The sequence below is a fragment of the Marmota flaviventris genome, chromosome 10 (assembly GCF_047511675.1).
Source record: "Marmota flaviventris isolate mMarFla1 chromosome 10, mMarFla1.hap1, whole genome shotgun sequence".
NCBI lineage: Eukaryota > Metazoa > Chordata > Mammalia > Rodentia > Sciuridae > Marmota > Marmota flaviventris.
Window position 1 is genome coordinate 88,044,243 of NC_092507.1, and position 6,797 is coordinate 88,051,039.

The following is a 6,797-nucleotide window of genomic DNA, read 5'->3' on the forward strand; positions in this document are numbered from 1 at the left end:
GCGTTGGATTAAAGGAGTAAGTGGAGAGTAGAGGACATGAGGTTGGAAAGGGGGGCCAGATCATATGGGATCTCCAGGGCTTTTATTCTCACTGTGATGGAAAATCCTCGGGTGGATTTTGAGCAAGAGAAATGTGTTGGAAATTATGTTTTTAGAGGCTCACTCTGACTACTACGTGGAAATTGTCCATAAGAGGGCAAGACCTGAAATAGAGGGACCAGTTGTTGTAATAATCCAGGCAAGAGAAATAGAGGTTTGAATGAGGATGAAGTAGTGGCAACGAGGAGAAATGAAGAGTCTAGATATCTTTTGAATAATAGATTTATTGAGATAGAATTCACATAGTATAATATTTTGATTGATTTTTCCCATTTAAATTGTATAATTAAGTGACTTTAGAAGTATGACAGGACTCCATCATGGAGTAGCTACAAAGTACAAGGAAAGAGAAGCATCAAGGATGTCATTTGGATTGTCGATTAAGCAACTGGATGAATGCTGGAAACATTTGCTGAGTTGCAGAGCACTGAGGAGAAAAAGGGTACTTAATTACTGGCTCAGAATATGACTTACAAGTATATATAAAAATGTCTAGTATGTTTCAAATGTAAAGTAGGTTTTTGTCTATTCCTTTCCCTTTAGTGCACTTTCTACTTTGGGATCCAATGAGTAGATCAAAGTTGCAGTTACTAAACTCCAGATATAGAGCCAGAGGGGTTAAGTAGGGAGATTTGGCGTTCTGAAGCCAAACTATGAATCTAGGAAGTTTTGTATTTTTGCTACTTGGGTGCTAGATCTGTCTTTTAGTTTTGGCAGAAGATAAATTCTCCTGGAAGCCATGCAGCAAATTATCATGAAGGATATTTTCTCTAGGAAGCCAGAGAACAGATTATCATGCTGTAAGTAACCTTTTATGGAAAAAAGAACAAGAGCATGTATCAGATGGTATCTCCTTGTTGCCCAATAAATCATTGATATGTAAAATTTGGTGATCTCCATTGGGATTCCCCACCATTAATTCTACAAGCTTGATGTTGTGATGTGCCAATTGCTTTGTGAATTGTGTGTGTTTATATAGTAAATTTACAAACAAACTTTAAGTATAGATACACATTTATAAGACTCAGGTTTAACAGTAACAACCTAATCTTCATTTCTAAAGTTAGAGATAAGACAACTGGAGAAAAGCCAATTAAGTTGAATGTGGATAAGGAAATGCAGATAGAAAATTAATTAGTGGGAAGTATTTGGTTTGGATTCTTGCCTTATCTTGAACCTTCAGACTCACTTGTCTCAACTATGTACTACTATATAATCAACCACAATAATGCTTCATAGCTTAAGACCACGTTTTAATATTGTCTTTTCTAGTTTTGTGAATTGACTTGAGCTCAGCTGGGCAGACTTCAGTGATTTCTCATGCAGTTGTAACCACAGAGCTACCGGAACTCAGCTGAACTGAACGTCCACAATGACTCCTTCAGCACACATGTCCAGCACTTAGTGCTTCTCCACTTGAACTTTTTTTCCAGCAAAGTGATTTGGACTCTGACATGGCATCTTAGAGATCCAAGAAGTAGTAAGTGAAAACTTCAAGTTCTTACCAAAGCCAGGCTAGAACTAATATAATCTCACCTTGACCATATTCTATTGGTTGAAGCAGCCAGAGGTCAGTCCAGACTCTGGTATTGGAGAAACAAATTCCATCTCTACTGGGGGTGGAGTGGATGGGTGGCATGCACTGGAAGGGCAGAAGAAATTGATCATAGCCACTTAGGAGATGAATGACATTTAGTCATCAAGTAACCATTCTCATCTCACACAGAAAATTTCAATCCTTTACAAAAGGTTTCTTTTTTAAAATTAAGATCCTGATCACACATTAGAATGGATACTATTAAAAGAAAAAAAATAAGTATGATGGGGGTGTGGGATAATTGAAACTTTTATGTACCATTGGCAGAAATGTAAAGTAGGATAGTTGTTATGGAGAACAGTGTGGAGGTTCCTCAAAAAGGTTAAAAATTACTTATTGTTCAGCAATCCTACTACTAGGCTTATACCCCAAGGAATTGAAACCAGGGTCTTAAAGAGATATTTGTACATCCATGTTCATAGCAGGATTGTTCATAATAGCTAAAACATGGAAGTAACCCAATGATCCTTGATAGATGAAGTATAATCAAAACATGATATATACATTATGGACTATTATTCAGTCTTAAAAGGAAGAAAACTCTGACATGTCTTATAACATGGATGGCCTTTGAAGACATTATGCTAAGTGAAATAAGTCAGCCACAAAAAGCCAATACGGTATGATTCTACTTAGATGAGCTATCTAGAGGAGTCACATCATAGAGACAGAAAGTAGAATGGTAGCCACCAAGAGCTGGGTGAGGGAGAATGGGAAGTTATTGTTTCATTCATACTATTTCAGTGGGGGAAGATGAAGAATTCTGAATGTGGAAGGTGGTGATATTCACACAACATTATGCAGATATTTGATATCACTAAAATACACACAAAATATTTAAGATGAAAAATTTATGTTATGTTCATTTTACCAAAATAAAAAAATTGAAAAAAAAAAACTTTGATTAATTTGATCAGGAAATAAGTAAAATGTACCTATCTGATACCATAGTAAGTTCATTCTACAGTTAGAAAATCCAGAGATTTATAATTGCTTTGTATCTTATAAAACTTATCCAGCATTTGAAAAGGATTTTGCCATATAGATCCTTACCTCAGAGATATCAATAAATCATTAGATGTTATTCTTCAAAAAATAGATAAGTAAGTTTGGGTTCTCCTATGGCTCTTTGTTGATTTTCAAGGTTAAGCATTTGAATACTATTTGATTTTATTTAAAGCTTAGATCTATAGGCTTTATAGTCATCCTTGTCATAACTTTTGGTCAGTGTGATCCATTTAATGGATTTAATGCAGAGGTGTAGTATATATAGACAATCTATGTGCCTTAGTCAATCTTGGCCTATGTGTCAGATTCAGTGAGGTCACATAAGAGTTGGAAACCAGAGTTGAATGCTATGTAGAAGGAATAGGCAAAAAAAAAAAAAAAAAAAAAAAAAAAGTTGGCAGACTTAAAATTAGGAGGCAACCAAACACACACTGCCAGGAGTTTCTGGAAATGTGAGAAGGGGAAGCAGACCAAGCAGGATCAGAACCAGCAAAAGAACAGAATAACTACCCAGGAGAAATCCCATCCAGAGAGCAGCTGCTAAACATTAACACAGAAGCAGATGAGTAAATTATTAACAAACTGCTTTAAATACTTTATGAGACAGACATGGTGAGGCTGGAGAGTGCAGGAAGGCTCAACTGAGAAAATGCAGCCATGAGTTGAACCAATAATTATCCAAGACAGGAAAGTCTTTTAAACTCAACTGCTCAGTTCCTTCCAGTTATCCCTCAAGGAACTTCCCTTGGCTTAGATGCAGGTCTGTAAAGTCCATAACATCCATGGGTTAGGAATTTCCCAGACTGGTTAGGAAGGGTTGTTTCATTAGTCTCCCATAATCATGAATTTTCAGTTAACCCATGTGACCTGTTTGGCTTGTGGGACTCCCAGGGAACAAATGCCTTCTTTTCTAGTCGAAAGGTATGTGAAAGGCCACTTAGCAAGAAGAAACTTCTGTTCCCCCTCTCAACAAGGTAGAGTTGACCTTGGTCTGTCATTGACATGCTGATCACTCTCATTCACTTGGGTGTCTCATGTAGTTTCATACTCCTGATTAGTTTGAACAAAAAAATTAATATAGTCACTCTGGTTTGAGGAATTGTGAATGTAGAGTTGAACCTAGGAATGAATTTGAAGAGTGGTTACCTACATAGTATACATAATAACCTGCTCTGATCCTTTGAGGTAAAGTTTAATTACTAGCAGAAGTTAAGACCATCAGAAAGGACAAGATGTGAGGGCCACACTGGTCTTTGTGATAAGAGATTGGTAGAATATTTTAGAAAAGGTCTAACGTTTTTCATTCATTTATAAGAAATCTAAATAAAGGTTTATAAACGAGGGTGAAATGACATCAGAATGGACACTATCATGAGAACCCAGGCCGTAGCATCCTGTGTTTGTAGAAACTCTCAGCAGCACGCCCTGATATAAAGGTCCAATAACGATATGGTAACTCAATTGAAGAATGGCAAAAGCAGTCTTAATTTCCAGAACTGCCCAGTTAGTCAAAAAGCCTGGAACTATTCCCGGGATTTTTTTTTTTTTTTTAAGTCTAGACAAAACCCCAAGATAACCTTTGTACAATTGATCTAAGGCCAGTGGAATGTGAAAAGAAGGTAGTCAGAGATCTGCATTATCAAAGGGGTTTTACAGAAAAAAAGTGACTTGCAAAAAAAGACTGGGACAGAAAAAGTCAACACAAATCATGTGTGTGGTGGGGAGGGGGGAGGTGGGAGAGGGCCAAGAGCATTCAAGGGAAGAAGAAACAGTTCTCCAATGTGGAGGAAGTTGATCAGACTTCAGTTTCCCCAGAGGATAAACACTTTTTTTAAACTCATACTTGACACAATTTTTTTTTGATTACCTTGTATTTGGCACCAGATTTATTCTCCATTCAAACCTAGGAAATACCCAAAGAGACAAGAGACTTTTTATTTGAAAATGGGTGCTGAGGATGCAATAACAGGTGAACATCTTTTTGTTTTCACTGACAATTCCCAAGTGGATCCTTCAGATCCCACAATGGCTGATGGAAAGGTTAAGCTAGACAACAACATTGTTTACTTCGCTGTGAAAAACATCCCTCAGTAATTAGATGGAGTCCGTAGACAGCTGCATGTTGTACCAAAAGTCTTATAGCAGGCTGTAATCTGGGCTCTCCAATCTTTCCAAGAATTTTTAATGACCAGAATATTTAGAACTCTGGCATTTCCTGAGAAGCTCAAGTAAATTACATAAATATGTCTCATTGGCCCACATACAATATATTAGTGAAGTGGTTCAAGTGTCCTCTGATCTTGTCCATTTTCTCCCTGAGGTTTTACTAGAAACTTATCTGCTCAACTTGGCCAATGGTAACTGTAGTCACTAAGAATGTCAAGTAATACATTAGACACCAGTAGAAGGTAAGTTCTCTTCCTCCTATCTCCACTTTTAAAACTTAGCTAAAGATTAAAAACACAGCCTTCTCTATGATCCAGAAATTTCAATTTCTAAATGAAATTTCAGGAGAAATATGTTCACCCCAAACATAAACAAGTTTGTCTACAGTATCTTTATTCATAATAACCAAATATTGAAACCAACCCAAATGTTAACCGCAGAGTATTATAAAACTATGAAAAAGAGCCAGCTATTACTAGTGCAACAGCATGGCTGAATTTCACAGAGAGTGTCGAGTCAAAGAAGTGAGACCCAAAAGAATTCTACTGTGATTCCATTTAAAAATCCTTTACCTTGATTTAGTTGATTTTTCTTAATGGTTGAAATAAACCATTTCTATGATAGCAGAAAACACACAGTCCTGGTCCAATGGCGAGGACTCTTGCCGTTGAGGGAGTTTCAAATCCCACTCAAGCAACCAATACACAGTGAAACCTCTGGGAGCTCCAAAGAAGTCGTTGATAGGCAAGGTTTTATTAGGGTGCTACAGACAATAGTCGCAACCTAAGAAATTCAAGAGATAAGGTCACTTGGGAGCAATTACACTTCCAGATGAATATCATTTCATTGGTGGTGGTGGGGGGTATTTTTTGCTGGATAAAACTTGCTTCACTTAAAATGGAGCTTTAACAATCTACAGTGCAACTGAATGGCCAGAATAGCACCAGGAGAGGTCTCAGGTCCATAACCTTTGTCCGGATTCAATTTCCAAACCCTATTTCTTGGCTGCTGTTTTGGAATCATGAGAAAAGGTCAAATGAATCTCAGTGGTGGTCATGGAGAAATCACAACTTAAAAACAAAACACTGAAAAATAAGCTGAGCTTTTTGTGGAACCTTAGGAAGTGAAAGTTTTTAGTGGAGAAGCCCCAGCTCCCAAGGCTTGAGGGTGATGGAAACTTTCAGGGGGAGGGGCTGACTAACAGCAGTTTGGGATCCATTTTTAATTGTTGTTTCCTGAAAAAAGAGTCTTGTACTAGCTATTTATGGAGATTAGCAGGCAAACTTTCCAGACAGCATTATTTGTAAGTTTCTGGAAAATTTATGAATGTTAATATGACATTGGGAGAAAAGCTGTGAATATTATAAAGAAGCATTTGGCCAGCAGTAATTTTAGTGGCTTGGAAGGTTTCTATTCCATATCTTCTTATATTGACTACCTGCCATGTGCCAGGTACTGTGATAAGCAGTAGATGTATGAGGCAGCACCTTGGTCTTATGGAACTTACAGACTAGTGTTTCAGACAAATGAACCCACAAGTATTATGTATTAGGATAACAGGCATCAGGAAAGGTCTCTTTGAGAAGGTGACTGCTATCATAAGACCCAAAGGATGGAGTAAGAGACAGCCATCAGAGAAAGGAGATTTCCTCCAGAGGCAGTGGTGGTATCAGGGCGCAGGGATGATTAACAGTAGAAATTCTGTATGGCTAGAGAGCAGAGCTCCAGCTGGGAGTGTTAAGAGATGAAGCTGGGTAGATTAGGTGTGTCAATAAACAACTCTGGGGCTATCTACTGATTTCCATGATGTGAATATTCTCATTATGGCTGATTTTAGCTACCCCAAATTTAAGAACCACTCACAAAATTCCTTGATTTTTAAAAAATCAGCTCTGTGGCAGGTACAAATGACTACAAAAATAACATG

General features: G+C 37.5%; 1 long non-coding RNA gene across 1 annotated transcript; it reads right to left on the minus strand.

Moving 5' to 3' along the window:
- Positions 1–372: 372 nt before the first annotated feature.
- LOC139707464 (uncharacterized) lies at positions 373–5,603 on the minus strand. The gene is made up of 4 exons (XR_011709030.1): positions 5,443–5,603; positions 4,572–4,607; positions 1,636–1,741; positions 373–526 (listed from the first exon to the last, which is right to left on the minus strand). It is a non-coding gene; the product is annotated as an uncharacterized lncRNA (long non-coding RNA).
- Between the last annotated feature and the right edge of the window lie 1,194 nt (positions 5,604–6,797).